Genomic DNA, 18,466 nt, shown 5'->3' with positions numbered 1-18,466 from the left:
ATGGAGTGGAGGATGGCTGGTTGATGGACACCCCACGCAAACACGGCTACAGCGCCAACAAGGAGGAGGTGGAGTAATGTTTTGGGCTGGAATCATGGGGAGAGAGATTGTCGGCCCCTTTAGGATCCCTGAAGGCGCTAAAGATGAACTCCATAATGTATGTGGATTTTCTCAAACAGCACTTCCTGCCATGGTTCAAGAAGAAGAACCGTGTATTTCACAGCAAGATCATTTTTTTGCATGATAATGCACCATCTCATGCTGCACATAAAACATCTGCATCTCTGGCTGATATGGGCATAAAAGGGGACAAACTTATGGTGTGACCCCCATGCTCCCCTGACCTCTACCCCATTCAGAACCTTTGGAGCATCATTAAAAGGAGTGTCTATGATGGCGGGAGGCAGTTCACATCTAAGCAACAGCTCTGGGAGGGTATTCTGTCCTCATGCAAAACAATTGAAGCAGAAACCATCCAAAACCTGACAAATTCAATGGACGAGAGAGTTCAGAAGCTCCTTTCGAACAAGGGGTCCTATGTGAAAATGTAACATCACCTAGAATAAAGTTTTGAGTTGAAAACTGTTTGATTTCAGTTTCTAACAACCTGCTAATGCTTATAATTTCAAAAATGACCATTTTTTTGGTCTTTATTAAAATGAAAAGGTTGATCGAAAAGTTTGGGGGATCTAAGAGTGTGGCAACCCAGTAGTCATGATTACTTCGAATTCTGACAATATGAGGGTCATGCTGCAGGTAGTGCAGCAAGAAGGCACTTATGTGTCTTGCGCATCTCGGAGCCCCAAAATTATTTTCCGGGCTAGATACAGCTAAAAATTATTATTAATTTTAAATCTGGTGAAGCTTTAGCATAGATGGCCTAATAGGATCAGTGCTGCACACTGCTACAAAGCCCAAATTATTTTCCAGTCAAGATACAGATAAACATGATTAGTAATTTTAAATCTGGTGGAGCTTATTATAGATGGCCTAATAGAATCAGTGCTGCACACTGCTACAAAGCCCAAATTATTTTCCAGCCAAGATACAGATAAACATGATTAGTAATTTGAAAGCTTAAAACGGTTGTTAGGGTGATTTTAACCAATCATCAAGCTTTTACTCTCCCCAGGATGACACAGAGGTAGAAAAGTCGTTTCGGATCCATGATTTGTTCATCTTTATGAACGTGAGTCTGTCTACATTATCAGTGGAGAGCCGCGTGCGCTTATCTGTCAGCACACCACCAGCAGCGCTGAACACACGTTCAGACAGAACGCTGGCTGCGGGGCATGACAAGATCTCCAAGGCGTAAGTGGCTAGCTCCGGCCATTTATCCAGATTGGAAGCCCAAAAAGAGCAAGGGTCCAGTGACACAGTCATGGCTTCAATGTTTACTTGGAGATACTCCTGTACCATCGTCTCTAGGCGTTGACTATGTGTCAGACTTCTTGTCTCCTGTGGCCTTGCGAAGGATGGGCTAAAAAAGTGGTGAAATGATTCCGCAAAATTGATGTTACCAGCAGATACTGTGGTTCTGTTACGGTTTGAGTGCTGAACACTTGACGGTCCCACGGTTGGCAAGTTGGAACTGTGAGATTCACTACATGCACCACTGGTATTTTGTGGAAAAGCACATGTAAGATTCTGCAACAGTCTCTGCTGATACTCCTGCATGCGTGCATCCCTTTCTATGGCAGGAATAATTTCTGCAAATTTACTTTTGTACCGGGGATCTAACAGTGTGGCAACCCAGTAGTCAGGATTATTTCTTATTCTCACAATTCGAGGGTCATGTTGCAGGTAGTGCAGGAAGAAGGCACTCATGTGTGTTGCGCATCCAGGAGCACCAAGTCCCAGTTGTGTTGGTGGCGAGGTAACAATCATGCTTCCTTCCTCTGTCCTTCCCCCCAACCTCGCACAACAGAAATGTGATCAAGGTCTCCCTCATCTGATGAGTCTTCCATCAGTTCGTCCTCCACTTCTTCCTGGGCTCCTGCACCTTCCTCACTAGTTTGGCTGCTACCATGCGCCCTGGTAAAACCATCTCCCCCACCCTCACATGCCTGCTGCCTTGGTGCTGCCGACCGTCTGGACCTTGCAGATGTTAGCCCTTCTGCATACAACTCCTCCTCCTCTACTTCCTCCACCTCCTCTTGTGCCACCACCTGACTCCGAATTCTGTTTAACATGTGCTCCAGCATGTAAATCACCGGAATAGTCATGCTGATAATGGCATCGTCAGCACTAAACATCTTCGTCGCCATTTCAAAACTGTGCAGAAGGGTGCATAGGTCCCTGATCTGAGACCACTCCTCCAGCGTGATTTGCCCCACCTCTGGATCTCGTTGGCCCAGGCTATACGTCAGAACGTATTGCACCAGGGCTTGTCGGTGCTGCCACAGTCGCTGCAACATGTGCAGAGTTGAATTCCACCGGGTAGGCACATCGCATTTTAGCCGGTGAAGTGGCAGGCCCAACGACTTCTGTAGAGATGTAAGTCGCTGAGCTGCAGGTTGCGAACGGCGGAAGTGAGCATACAGCGACCGTGCCCTCTGCAGAAGGCCATCTAGTCTGGGATAGTGGGCTAAAAATTGCTGGACAACCAGGTTCAACACGTGAGCCATACAAGGCACGTGTGTGACATTGCCCCGGCGAAGGGCCGCACCCAGGTTTGCAGCATTGTCGCACACGGCCTTCCCTGGTTTCAGGTCCACTGGAGACAACCATTCATGAAATTGGTTCTCCAGAGCTGACCACAACTCCTCAGCTGTGTGACTCACATTTCCCAGACATTTCAATGTAAAAACCGCCTGATGACGTTGAGCCCTACTGCCAGCATAGTAAGGAGGTGTGCAGGATCCCTTCTGCGCAGTTAGAAAGCTTGTGGCATGACCAGACAGGCTTTGGAAGACCGAGAGGAGGTTGAGGAGGCAGAAGCAGTGGAGGAACTTTGACATAAAGAGGATTGACGCACAACTCGTGGGGACGGCAAGACTTGGACAGCAGCCCCTTGTCCTGCTGTCACCATAGTTACCCAGTGCCCAGTCAGCGACATGTAACGCCCCTGTCCATGCCTACTCGTCCAAGTGTCTGTGGTGAAATGCACCCTGTCACACACAGAGTTTCTCAAAGAAGCGGTGATGTTGTGTGCGACATGCTGGTGGAGCGCAGGCACACCTTTCTTTGAGAAGTAGTGCCGACTGGGCATCTGGTACTGGGGCACTGCGACGGACATAAGGTCTCGAAAATCCTCTGTGTCCACCAGGCGGAAAGGCAGCATTTCTGTAGCCAAGAGCTTGCAGATGGTGAAATTCAACCTCTTAGCTTTCTCATGGCTAGGAGGAAATGGTCTTTTACTTGTCCACATCTGAGGGACCGAGGGCTGGCTATTGTGCTTAGACGGGGTTGATAAGGGTGTCCCCGGCAAACTGCCGGTCTGTGAGGAAGATGCAGGCGGACATGTTAGGTTGCCTTGATCCAAAGGTGGTGCTATCGATGTCGGACAGCGCTCAACACCAGCTGGTGTTACCACCTCCAAAGAAAATGATGACCTGCCAATCACGCTGGCTGTTGCGGGTAAAGAGGTGGCAGGTCTGCGCCCCAAAACAGGTGTGACTGCTGTCCCCCCAGTCACAGAGGATGAAGAGGCCGCGGATGCACAAGATATGGCAGACGGTGGTTGGCCCGGCCGGCTAGGCCGCATTGTAGCACACTGAGCTTCCCACTGCAACTTATGCTTCATGTCCATGTGCCGGTTCATGCATGAAGTACTCAAACTATGTATTTTTTGGCCTCTACTTAGCTTTTGCTGACAAATGTTACAGATAACACGAGTTGGGTCATCTTTATCGATCTGAAAAAATGCCCAGGCTATGCAAGGCTTAGCACCCATGCGACCTGAAGAGCCACCACGACTTGTGGTGAGAGGCAGAGTTGTGTTTGAGGATGCAGTTGTTGACGTGCTTCCAGTACTACGTCTCTGTCCAGGAAGGCTCAACCTGACCTCGTCGTCACTAGCATCTTCCTCCACCTCCTCTGCTGACCTCATCTCTTGGCTGATTGTGGGTTGACAGTAAGTGGGATCTCCAACCTCATCATCATCACCCTGTGCGTTGTCACACCCGTCGTCCTCAGAGCCAACCTGTTCCTGCCCTTACAAAAAACTAAAGTTGTCGCTCCAATCAGGTATTTGAGTCTTATCATCGTCTTCCTCATTGTCTCCACCAACAGGAGTTACAGTTTGGGAATGAGGGTCTACATTATGGTCAGAACCTTCTGCATCTGGTCCTGGATCCGACTCATAAAGATTCTGGGCATCAGTGCAGATCATTTCCTCGTCTGGATTCACAGAAGCGCTGGAGTCGACCTCTGATTCCCAGGCTATAGTATGAGTAAACAGCTCTGCAGACTCAACCATCTGTTCTACCTCATACTCAGACGGGCAGCTGGAGATTTGGGAGCTGTGAGGAAGCAAGTGCGATTGGGGTGACACCTTTGAGGACTGGAGTATTTGTGATGTTGAAGTTGGTGTGGAGGAGAGCCCACTTAAAGGAGCACTTGATATCCATTGAAGCACCTGCTGTTTTTGTGCCTCATCTGGAATTTGTAGCGATTGGCGTGGCCGTAAGAAAGGGATCTTATCACATTGTCCGCTAAAAGAAGTAGACATTTTAGTTTGGCTGGAAGATGGTCTTTCTTCTGCAGATGTTACTGTTGCTTTAACACCTACCCCACGGACACAACCTTTTTTCCCCTTCCCAACACGAATATTCCCCTTTCCACCAGCAGCAGGCCTTTTTCCACTCATTTTGGTGGTTAACTAATTCACAACTCTGGAGTTGTTTGCACAAAAAAACAATGGATGGGAACAGAGCAGAGCTGAGTGGCCAAACTGTGGTATTAGGCCAAAACTATTGGCTGGGTTAGATGCAGAAAAAAATTATATTCAATTTGCAACCTGATGGAGGTCAGTATAGATGGACTAATAGAACAAGTCCCACACACAGCTAGAAGCCCAAATATTTTTTCAGAGGTAGATGCAGAAAAAAATTTTATTCAGTTTGCAACCTGATGGAGGTCTGTATAGATGGATTAATAGAACAAGTCCCACACACAGCTACAAGCCCAATATTTTTTCAGAGGTAGATGCAGAAAAAAAATATATTCAGTTTGCAACCTGATGGAGGTCAGTATAGATGGACTAATAGAGAAAGTCCCACACACTGCTAGAAGGCCAAATATTTTTTCAGAGCTAGATGCAGACAAAAAATTATTTTGAATTTGCAACCTGATGGAGGTCAGTATAGGTGGACTAATAGAACAAGTCCCACACACTGCTAGAAGGCCAAATATTTTTTCAGAGCTAGATGCAGAAAAAAATTATATTCAGTTTGCAACCTGATGGAGGTCTGTATAGATGGATTAATAGAACAAGTCCCACACACAGCTAGAAGCCCAAATATTTTTTCAGAGGTAGATGCAGATAAAAATTATTTTTAATTTGCAACCTGATGGAGGTCAGTATAGATGGACTAATAGAGAAAGTCCCACACACTGCTAGAAGGCCAAATATTTTTTCAGAGCTAGATGCAGATAAAAATTATTTTTAATTTGCAACCTGATGGAGGTCAGTATAGATGGACTAATAGAGAAAGTCCCACACACTGCTAGAAGGCCAAATATTTTTTCAGAGCTAGATGCAGATAAAAATTATATTCAATTTGCAACCTGATGGAGGTCAGTATAGATGGACTAATAGAACAAGTCCCACACACAGCTAGAAGCCCAAATATTTTTTCAGAGGTACTGTAGATGCAGATAAAAATTATTTTTAATTTGCAACCTGATGGACGTCAGTATAGATGGACTAATACAACAAGTCCCACACACAGCTAGAAGCCCAATATTTTTTCAGAGGTAGATGCAGAAAAAAATATATTCAGTTTGCAACCTGATGGAGGTCAGTATAGATGGAGTAATAGAACAAGTCCCACACACAGCTAGAAGCCCAAATATTTTTTCAGAGGTAGATGCAGATAAAAATTATTTTTAATTTGCAACCTGATGGAGGTCAGTATAGATGGACTAATAGAGAAAGTCCCACACACTGCTAGAAGGCCAAATATTTTTTCAGAGCTAGATGCAGATAAAAATTATATTCAATTTGCAACCTGATGGAGGTCAGTATAGATGGACTAATAGAGAAAGTCCCACACACTGCTAGAAGGCCAAATATTTTTTCAGAGCTAGATGCAGATAAAAATTATATTCAATTTGCAACCTGATGGAGGTCAGTATAGATGGACTAATAGAACAAGTCCCACACACAGCTAGAAGCCCAAATATTTTTTCAGAGGTACTGTAGATGCAGATAAAAATTATTTTTAATTTGCAACCTGATGGAGGTCAGTATAGATGGACTAATAGAGAAAGTCCCACACACTGCTAGAAGGCCAAATATTTTTTCAGAGCTAGATGCAGAAAAAAATTATATTCAGTTTGCAACCTGATGGAGGTTAGTATAGATGGACTAATAGAGAAAGTCCCACACACTGCTAGAAGGCCACATATTTTTTCAGAGGTAGATGCAGAAAAAAATATATTCAGTTTGCAACCTGATGGAGATCTGTATAGATGGATTAATAGAACAAGTCCCACACACAGCTAGAAGCCCAATATTTTTTCAGAGGTAGATGCAGAAAAAAATATATTCAGTTTGCAACCTGATGGAGGTCAGTATAGATGGACTAATACAACAAGTCCCACACACAGCTAGAAGCCCAATATTTTTTCAGAGGTAGATGCAGAAAAAAATATATTCAGTTTGCAACCTCATGGAGGTCTGTATAGATGGATTAATAGAACAAGTCCCACACATAGCTAGAAGCCCAATATTTTTTCAGAGATAGATGCAGAAAAAATATATTCAGTTTGCAACCTGATGGAGGTCAGTATAGATGGACTAATACAACAAGTCCCACACACAGCTAGAAGCCCAATATTTTTTCAGAGGTAGATGCAGAAAAAAATATATTTAGTTTGCAACCTGATAGAGGTCAGTATAGATGGACTAATAGAGAAAGTCCCACACACTGCTAGAAGCCCAATATTTTTTCAGAGCTAGATGCAGATAAAAATTATATTCAATTTGCAACCTGATGGAGGTCAGTATAGATGGACTAATAGAATGATGCTATGCCCAAAAGATTTTACTTCACTAGGTGCAGTAAAAAAATTGGTATTCTATACACAGGTGGTATATCTTGCAACACAGATAGGCTACTCCACTGACTAACACACTCTGCAATAGGCCAAAAAGGATTAGCTTTGCTAGATTCAGCCAAATGCTGTGAAAAAAACTTGCACAGCACTGGCACAGACCTGCCTGGCAAAAACTGATAGGAACTGATGTAACCTAGTCCTGAAAAGGACTCCAATTACAATTAGTCTTTACTCCCACAATCTATCTATTTAAGAGCACAGACCTGCCTGATAAAAGTCGTAGGAAATGCTGTAACCTAGTCCTTAAAAGGACTGCAATCACAACTATTCCCTACTCCCAAGCTATCTGTAGATTTGTGCGAAAATTGGCTTGAAATTAACAAGGTATAGCGCACACAGCAACAGCGGTGCCGTCTAACACGCAGCTGCAGCAGTGAGAAAATGGTGGCGACGGGGAAAATGGCTTGGTCTTATAGGGCAAGGACATGTGACATACACTGCCAATGACACATGCCCTTGCTTGTGTGAAAAAAAGCACTTCGCTCCGTGTGTGCGCTGCTGATAGGCTGACAGATTGCACCTCCCCACTGTAAATGCGGGAAAGAGAAAAAAAAAATGGAGATCTTCATTGTTCCTGCAGAGATCCATCCCCTGCCCCTCCCCCCACCCCGCTGTACACTCAAACTGCGTATTAACATTAATTTTCATCATTACTGAGAAAAAATCCAGTTATGATTTTGGTGCACGAACAGTTATCGAACATAACCTCGAACAGCCGAATTTTTCTCAAATTGTTCGTGTTCGCCGAACGGCTCGAACACCGCCCAAAACAGCTCGAATTTGAGATTGGCGAACAGTTCGAGTAGAACAACGCTCATCTCTAATATTTAGTAGTTTTCAGCCAATTTTCTGACTTTTTGATAATTTCACTTTTTGGTGAAAATATTCTTTAAATGAGGGAATAATATGTGTGAGGATACCCCAGGAGAGTTCCAAATGTGTGTGGGTAGAATATATATACCACGAGGGTAAAATTGAAAAAAAGTTAAAAAAAAATTTTTTTTGGACTTACTCATTTTTCCACCATTTTTCAGACTTTCAGTGAGGGGAAAATGTCAGTGAGCGTTCCGTTTTCAATTCCAGAGCGATTCGCCCAATAAGTCCTTGATATTTAGTTGTTTTCAGCCAATTTTCTGATTTTTTGAAAATTTCACTTTTTGGTGAAAATATCCATTAAATGAGGGAATAATATGTGTGAGGGTACCCCAGGAGAGTTCCAAATGTGTGTGGGAAGAATATATATCCCACGGGGGTAAAATTGAAAAAAGTTGAAAAAATTTTTTTTTTGGACTTAGTCATTTTTCTGCCATTTTTCAGACTTTCAGAGGGGAAAATGTCAGTGAGCGTTCCAATTTCAGTTCCAGAGCAATTTGCCTGATGAGTTCTTTATATTTAGTCGTTTTAATCCAATTTTCTGACTTTTTGAAAATTTCACCTTTTGATGAAAATATTCTTTAAATGAGGGAATAATATGTGTGAGGGTACCCGAGGAGAGTTCCAAATGTGTGTGGGTAGAATATATATCCCATGGGGGTAAAATTGAAAAAAGTTGAAAAATTTTGTTTTTCGACTTAGTCATTTTTCCGGCATTTTTCAGACTTTCAGAGAGGGGAAAATGTCAGTGAGCGTTCCATTTTCAATTCCAGAGTGATTCGCCCAATAAGTCCTTGATATTTAGTAGTTTTCAGCCAATTTTCTGAGTTTTTGAAAATTTCATTTTTTGGTGAAAATATCCATTAAATGAGGGAATAATATGTGAGAGGGCACCCCAGGAGAGTTCCAAATGTGTGTGGGTAGAATATATATCCCACGGGGGTAAAATTGAAAAAAGTTGAAAAATTTTGTTTTTGCGACTTAGTCATATTTCCGGCATTTTTCAGACTTTCAGAGAGGGGAAAATGTCAGTGAGCGTTCCGATTTCAGTTCCAGAGCGATTCGCCCAATAAGTCCTTGATATTTAGTAGTTTTCAGCCAATTTTCTGACTTTTTGAAAATTTCACTTTTTGGTCAAAATATCCATTAAACGAGGGAATAAAATGTGTGAGGGTACCCCAGGAGAGTTCCAAATGTGTGTGGGTAGAATATATATCCCACGGGGGTAAAATTTGAAAACGTTGAAAAAAAATTTTTTTTGGACTTAGTCATTTTTCCCGCATTTTTCAGACTTTCACAAGGGAAAATGTCTTTGAGCGTTCCGATTTCAGTTCCAGAGCGATTCGCCCGATAAGTCCTTGATATTTAGTAGTTTTCAGCCAATTTTCTGACTTTTTGAAAATTTCACTTTTTGGTCAAAATATCCATTAAACGAGGGAATAATATGTGTGAGGGTACCCCAGGAGAGTTCCAAATGTGTGTGGGTAGAATATATATCCCACGGGGGTAAAACTTAAAAAAGTTTAAAATTTTTTTTTTTGACTTAATAATTTTTCCGACATTTTTCAGACTTTCAGAGGGGAAAATGTCAGTGAGCGTTCCGATTTCAGTTCCAGAGCAATTCGCATGATGAGTCCTTGATATTTAGTAGTTTTCAGCCAATTTTCTGACTTTTTGATTATTTCACTTTTTGGTGAAAATATTCTTTAAATGAGGGAATAATATGTGTGTGGATACCCCAGGAGAGTTCCAAATGTGTGTGGGTAGAATATATATACCACGATGCTAAAATTGAAAAAAGTTGAAAAAAAATTTTTTTTAGACTTACTCATTTTTCCGGCATTTTTCAGACTTTCAGTGAGGGGAAAATGTCAGTGAGCGTTCTGTTTTCAATTCCAGAGCAATTCGCCCCATAAGTCCTTGATATTTAGTAGTTTTCAGCCAATTTTCTGACTTTTTGAAAATTTCACTTTTTGGTGAAAATATCCATTAAATGAGGGAATAATATGTGTGAGGATACCCCAGGAGAGTTCCAAATGTGTGTGGGTAGAATATATATCCCACGGGGGTAAAATTGAAAAAAGTTTAAAAATATTTATTTGGGTACTTAGACATTTTTCTGGCATTTTTCAGACTTTCAGAGAGGGGAAAATGTCAGTGAGCATTCCGATTTCAGTTCCAGAGCAATTCGCCTTGATATTTAGTCGTTTTAAGCCAATTTTCTGACTTTTTGAAAATGTCACTTTTTGGTCAAAATATCCATTAAATGAGGGAATAATATAAGTGAGGGTACCCCAGGAGAGTTCCAAATGTGTGTGGGTAGAATATATATCCCACGGGGGTAAAATAGAAAAAAGTTGAAAAAATTTTTTTGGGGGACTTAGTCATTTTTCTGGCATTGTTCAGACTTTCAGAGAGGGGAAAATGTCAGTGAGCGTTCCGATTTCAGTTCCAGAGCATTTCGAGTGATGAGTCCTTGATATTTAGTCATTTTCAGCCAATTTTCTGACTTTTTGAAAATTTCACCTTTTGATGAAAATATTCTTTAAATGAGGGAATAATATGTGTGAGGGTACCCCAGGAGAGTTCCAAATGTGTGTGGGTAGAATATATATCCCACGGGGGTAAAACTTAAAAAAGTTGAAATTTTTTTTTTTTTGACTTAATAATTTTTCTGACATTTTTCAGACTTTCAGAGGGGAAAATGTCAGTGAGCATTCCCATTTCAGTTCCAGAGCAATTCTCCTGATGAGTCCTTGATATTTAGTCAATTTCAGCCAATTTTCTGACTTTTTGAAAATTTCCCTTTTTGGTGAAAATATTCTTTAAATGAGGGAATAATATGTGTGAGGATACCCCAGTAGAGTTCCATATGTGTGTGGGTAGAATATATATACCACGAGGGTAAAATTGAAAAAAGCTGAAAAAAAATTTTTTTTGGACTTACTCATTTTTCCGCCATTTTTCAGACTTTCAGTGAGGGGGAAAATGTCAGTGAGCGTTCCGTTTTCAATTCCAGAGCGATTCGCCCGATAAGTCCTTGATATTTAGTCGTTTTCAGCCAATTTTCTGACTTTTTGAAAATTTCACTTTTTGGTGAAAATATTCTTTAAATGAGGGAATAATATGTGTGAGGATACCCCAGGAGAGTTCCAAATGTGTGTGGGTAGAATATATATCCCACGGGGGTAAAATTGAAAAAAGTTTAAAAAAATTTATTTGGGGACTTAGACATTTTTCCGGCATTTTTCAGACTTTCAGAGAGGGGAAAATGTCAGTTAACGTTCCGATTTCAGTTCCAGAGCAATTCGCCTGATGAGTCCTTGATATTTAGTCGTTTTAAGCCAATTTTGTGACTTTTTGAAAATTTCACTTTTTGATGAAAATATTCTTTAAATGAGTAGCATTGAGCCACCCCCATAGTGTTCGGGTTCGGTTCTTTTCGTCGAACACCGGGATGTTCGAGGAACTGTCATCGAACTGTTCGTCGAACACCTTAGAACACCGTTGAACACCGTTAAAACCAATGGCAGGCAAACAAAAACACATAGAAACACATATAAAACACCTTCAAAGGTGTCCAAAAGCTGACAAACTGCTCAGAAGACACTCTCTTTAAAAAAGCCGGCCGGCAAATTCAACAGCGGCATACACCGGTAGCCGACAATTTAGACAAGAAGGAATAGAGCATAGAAACATGTCAGTCACACATATAAGAAGCACAGTGACAGTGTTGGTTACTGCACTTGTCATTTAGTGTAAAGGATTTATAAAAAAAAATATTAGTGTTTTCATGCACCGTCTCTTTAAAAAAGCCGGCCGGCAATTCAGCAGCGGTACCCAGCAATTTAGAATAGAAAGATAGAGCATCACACATAGATTAGATAGATAGAAACATGTCAGTCACATATATAATAAGTACAATGATAGTGTTGGTTACTGTACTTGTCATTTAGTGTTAAAATAAAGGATTTATTAAAAAAAAAAAATTAGCGTGGGGTTCCCCGTAATTTTAGTCTCTAGCGGAGGTTAAGCAGACGGCTGGGGCAGATGTTTGAAGCCTGGGAAGGGGGTAGTACCCATGGAGCTTCCCAGGCTACTAATATCAGCCCCCAGCTGAATACCTAGCCTTTACTAGCTATTAAAATGGGGGACCCCCCCCAAAAAAAATGACGTGGTGTCCCCCCTATTTTAATAGCTAGCAAAGGCTAGGCAGACAGCTGGGGGCTGATATTAATAGCTCTGGAAGGGTGCCATGAATATTGGCCCCCTCCCAGGCTAGAAACACCAGCCGTCATCCATAGGATGCGCCATTTCTGGCACTTAGCCTCGCTCTTCCCACTGCCCTGTAGCGGTGGCAGTGGGGTAATAGGGCTGGGGTTGATATCATTTTATAATGTCAGCTGACATCAAGCCCAGGTTAGTAATGGAGAGGCGTCTAAAAAACACCCCCATTCCTAACCCCATAGTGAAAGTTAAAAAAAACACAAACACCCAGAATAAAGTCCTTTAATTGAAATAAACACACAATTCTTTATTGTTCTAAATTAAACCATACTTACCGTCACGCCCATTCCAGCTGAAGCCAACGATCTCCTGCAATAAAAATAAAATAATAAACCAACATCATCCTTACCTTTTGATGGTTCCCAGGACAGCTCCAGCTCTGCTACATCGAGATGACAGGCTGGACAGCAGCAGAACGCTGCCATCCAGCCTGTCAACCCGCAGACACTGAGAAGAGCAGGCTTGCTTGCGCTCCTCAGTGTCTCGCTGTGACGGCATCCAGATGAGCCCAGGTCATGTCCAATGAACTCGGCTCACCTCATGCACGTCACTGACAGCGTGGGAAAATTCTCCTGCACTCAGCGCTTCAGTGTGGGAGAATTCTTACGCTGAAGCGCTGAGTGCAGGAGAATTTTCCCACGCTGTCAGTGACGTGCATGAGGTGAGTTCATGTCCAATGATCTCAGCTCACCTCATGCACGTCACTTACAGCGTGGGAGAATTCTCACGCTGAAGCGCTGAGTGCAGGAGAATTTTCCCACGCTGTCAGTGACGTGCATGAGGTGAGCTGAGTTCATTGGACTTGAGCTCACCTCATGCACGTCACTGACAGCGTGGGAGAATTCTCCTGCACTCAGCGCTTCAGCGTGAGAATTTTCCCACGCTGTCAGTGACGTGCATGAGGTGAGCCGAGTTCATTGGACATGACCTCGGCTCATCTGGATGCCGTCACAGCGAGACACTGAGGAGCGCAAGCAAGCCTGCTCTTCTCAGTGTCTGCGGGATGACAGGCTGGATGGCAGCGTTCTGCTGCGGTCCAGCCAGTCATCTCGATGTAGCAGAGCTGAAGCTGTCATGGGAACCATGGAAAGGTAAGGATGATGTTAGTTTATTATTTTTCTTTTATTGCAGGAGATCGTTGGCTTCAGCTGGAATGGGCGTGATGGTAAGTATGGTTTAATTTAGAACAATAAAGAATTGTGTGTTTATTTCAATTAAAGGACTTTATTCTGTGTGTTGTGTTTTTTTTAAATACTTTACAAGAAATTCATGGCGGTCATGTCTAATACTGGCGTGACCCCATGAATTTTGGGCTTAGGGCCAGCTGATAATACCAAGCTGGCCCTAACCCCTTTATTACCCAGTGAGCCACCGCACCAGGGCCCTGGATGAGTTGGGTACAGCGCCAGAAGATGGCGCTTCTATGAACGCGCCATTTTCCGGGGTGGCTGCAGACTGCAATTTGCAGCGGGCGGGGGGGGCAGAAAACTTGGGCCTCCCTGCGCTGCAGATTCCAGCCCCCGGCTGCCTAGTTGTACCTGGCTGGACACAAAAATAGGGCGAAGCCCCACGTATTTTTTTTTTAATTATTTCATGAAATTCATGAAATAATTAAGAAAAAAAGGCCTTCCCTATATTGTTGTGTCCGGCCAGGTACAAATAGGCAGCTGGTGGTTGGGGGCAGCCCGTTCCTGCCTGCTGTACCTGGCTGGACACAAATATAGTGCGAAGCCCCACTTCAATTTTTTTTAATTATTTCAGGAAATTCATGAAATAATTAAGAAAAAAAGGCCTTCCCTATATTGTTGTGTCCGGCCAGGTACAAATAGGCAGCTGGTGGTTGGGGGCAGCCCGTTCCTGCCTGCTGTACCTGGCTGGACACAAATATAGTGTGAAGCCCCACTTCAATTTTTTTAAATTATTTCAGGAAATTCATGAAATAATTAAAAAAATATTGACGTGGGGCTTCGCACTATATTTGTGTCCAGTCAGGTGCTGCAGGCAGGAACGGGCTGCCCCCAACCACCAGCTGCCTATTTGTACCTGGCCGGACACAACAATATAGGGAAGCCCTTTTTTTTTTTTAATTATTTCATGAAATAATTTAAAAAAAATTGACGTGGGGCTTCGCACTATATTTGTGTCCAGCCAGGTACAGCAGGCAGGAATGGGCTGACCCCAACCACCAGCTGCCTATTTGTACCTGGCCGGACACAACAATATAGGGAAGCACTTTTTTTCTTAATTATTTCATGAAATAATTTAAAGAAAATTGACGTGGGGCTTCGCCCTGTTTTTGTGTCCAGCCAGGTACAACTAGGCAGCTGGGGGCTGGAATCCGCAGCGCAGGGAGGCAAAAGCTTTCTGGGCCACCCCCACTGCAAATTGCAGTCCGCAGCCACCCCGGAAAATGGCGTGTTCATAGAAGCGCCATCTTCTGGCGCTGTACCCAACTCATCCAGGGCCCTGATGCGGTGGCTCACTGGGTAATAAAGGGGTTAGGGCCAGCTTGGCATTATCAGGTGGCCCTAAGCCCGAAATTCATGGGGTCACACCAATATTAGACATGACCACCATGAATTTCTAGTAAAGTATTTAAAAAAAACACAACACCCAGAAAAAAGTCCTTTAATTGAAATAAACACACAATTCTTTATTGTTCAAATTAAACCATACTTACCGTCACGCCCATTCCAGCTGAAGCTAACGATCTCCTGAAATAAAAGAAAAATAATAAAGCAACATCATCCTTACCTTTCCATGGTTCCCATGACAGCTTCAGCTCTGCTACATGGAGATGACAGGCTGGAACGCAGCAGAACGCTGCCATCCAGCCTGTCATCCCACAGACACTGAGAAGTGCAGGCTTGCTTGCGCTCCACAGTGTCTCTCTGTGAGGGCATCCAGATGAGCCGAGTTAAAGTCCAATGAACTTAATTTAGAACAATAAAGAATTGTGTCTTTATTTCAATTAAAGGACTTTATTCTGGGTGTTTGTGTTTTTTTTTAACTCTGACTATGGGGTTAGTAATGGGGGTGTCTTATAGACGCCTCTCCATTACTAACCTGGGCTTGATGTCAGCTGGCATTATAAGCTGACATCAACCCCAGCCCTATTACCCCACTGCCACCGCTACAGGGCAGTGGGAAGAGCGTGGCTAAGTGCCAGAATTTGCGCATCCTATGGATGTGCCATTTCTGGGGCGGCTGACGGCTGGTGTTTCTAGCCTGGGAGGGGGCCAATATTCATGGCACCCTTCCTGGGCTATTAATATCAGCCCCCAGCTGTCTGCCTAGCCTTTGCTAGCTATTAAAATAGGGGGGACCCCACGTCAATTTTTTGGGGGGTCCCCCATTTTAATAGCTAGTAAAGGCTAGGCATTCAGCTGGGGGCTGATATTAGTAGCCTGGGAAGCTCCGTGGGTATTACCCCTTCCCAGGCTTCAAACATCTGCCCCAGCTGTCTGCTTAACCTCCGCTAGAGCCTAAAATTATGGGGAACCCCACGCCAATTTTTTTTTAAATAAATCCTTTATTTTAACACTAAATGACAAGTACAGTAATCAACACTATCACTGTACTTCATATATATGTGACTGACATGTTTCTATCTATCTAATCTATGTGTGATGCTCTATTCCTTCCATTCTAAATTGTCGGGTACCGCTGCTGAATTGCCGGCCGGTTTTTTTAAAGAGACGGTGCATGAAAACACTAATATTTTTTTAAATAAATCCTTTACACTAAATGGCAAGTACAGTAATCAACACTGTCACTGTACTTCTTTTATATGTGACTGACATGTTTCTATCTATCTAATCTATGTGTGATGCTCTATTCCTTCTATTCTAAATTGTCGGGTACCGCTGCTGAATTGCCGGCCGGCTTTTTTAAAGAGACGGTGCATGAAAACACTAATATTTTTTTTAATAAATCCTTTACACTAAATGACAAGTACAGTAATCAACACTGTCACTGTACTTCTTATATAATGTGACTGACATGTTTCTATCTATCTAATCTATGTGTGATGCTCTATTCTTTCGGTTCTAAATTGTCGGGTACCGGTGTACGCCGCTGCTGAATTGCTGGCTTTTCATGTTTCACTGTGAGCACAGTTCCCATCGATTTGGGCAATCACTCTAATGCCACAACCACCATGGCTGTGGCATTACAGTGAGTGGCAGACAATCCCTGCATGATTGGTGCTCTAAATAGCGCCAGACATGCAGGACACGCTTTTGGTGCACGAACAGTTATCGAACATAACCTCGAACAGCCGAATCTTTTGCAAATCGTTCGGGTTCGTCGAACAACTCGAACACCGCCCAAAACAGCTCGAATTTGAGATTGACGAACAGTTCTAGTCGAACACTGCTCATCTCTATAAATGAGAGAATAATATGTGTGAGGATACCCCAGGAGAGATACAAATGTGTGTGGGTAGAATATATATCCCACGGGGGTAAAATTGAAAAAAGTGTAAAAAAAATTTTTTGGGGACTTAGTCATTTTTCCGGCATTTTTCAGACTTTCAGAGGGGAAAATGTCAGTGAGCGTTCCGATTTCAGTTCCTGAGCAATTTGCCCGATAAGTCCTTGATATTTAGTAGTTTTCAGCCTATTTTCTGACTTTTTGAAAATGTCACTATTTGGTGAAAATATTCTTTAAATGAGGGAATAATATGTGTGAGGATACCCCAAGACAGTTCCAAATTTGTGTGGGTAGAATATATATCCCACGGGGGTAAAATTGAAAAAAGTTGAAAAATTTTGTTTTTGGGACTTAGTCATATTTCTGGCATTTTTCAGACTTTCAGAGAGGGGAAAATGTCAGTGAGCATTCCGATTTCAATTCCAGAGCAATTCGCCTGATGAGTCCTTGATATTTAGTCGTTTTCAGACAATTTTCTGACTTTTTGAAAATTTCACTTTTTGATGAAAATATTCTTTAAATGAGTAGCATTGAGCCACCCCCATAGTGTTCGGGTTCTGTTCGGTTCGTCGAACACCGGGATGTTCGAGGAACTGTCATCGAACTGTTCGTCGAACACCTTAGAACACCGTTGAACACCGTTAAAACCAATGGCAGGCAAACAAAAACACATAGAAACACATATAAAACACCTTCAAAGGTGTCCAAAAGCTGACAAACTGCTCAGAAGACACTCTCTTTAAAAAATCCGGCCGGCAAATTCAGCAGCGGCATACACCGGTAGCCGACAATTTAGACAAGAAGGAATAGAGCATCACACATAGATTAGATAGATAGAAACATGTCAGTCACACATATAAGAAGCACAGTGACAGTGTTGGTTACTGCACTTGTCATTTAGTGTAAAGGATTTATAAAAAAAAATATTAGTGTTTTCATGCACCGTCTCTTTAAAAAAGCCGGCCGGCAATTCAGCAGCGGTACCCGGCAATTTAGAATAGAAAGATAGAGCATCACACATAGATTAGATAGATGGAAACATGTCAGTCACATATATAATAAGTACAATGATAGTGTTGGTTACTGTACTTGTCATTTAGTGTTAAAATAAAGGATTTATTAAAAAAAAAAAATTAGCGTGGGGTTCCCCGTAATTTTAGTCTCTAGCGGAGGTTAAGCAGACGGCTGGGGCAGATGTTTGAAGCCTGGGAAGGGGGTAGTACCCATGGAGCTTCCCAGGCTACTAATATCAGCCCCCAGCTGAATACCTAGCCTTTACTAGCTATTAAAATGGGGGACCCCCCCCCAAAAAAATGACGTGGAGTCCCCCCTATTTTAATAGCTAGCAAAGGCTAGGCAGACAGCTGGGGGCTGATATTAATAGCTCTGGAAGGGTGCCATGAATATTGGCCCCCTCCCAGGCTAGAAACACCAGCCGTCATCCATAGGATGCGCCATTTCTGGCACTTAACCTCGCTCTTCCCACTGCCCTGTAGCGGTGGCAGTGGGGTAATAGGGCTGGGGTTGATGTCATTTTATAATGTCAGCTGACATCAAGCCCAGGTTAGTAATGGAGAGGCGTCTAAAA

Source organism: Phyllobates terribilis, unplaced genomic scaffold (assembly GCF_046119375.1).
Source record: "Phyllobates terribilis strain yellow unplaced genomic scaffold, ASM4611937v1 Scaffold_5__5_contigs__length_657084704, whole genome shotgun sequence".
Lineage (NCBI taxonomy): Eukaryota > Metazoa > Chordata > Amphibia > Anura > Dendrobatidae > Phyllobates > Phyllobates terribilis.
This window is presented reverse-complemented; position numbering follows the sequence as displayed.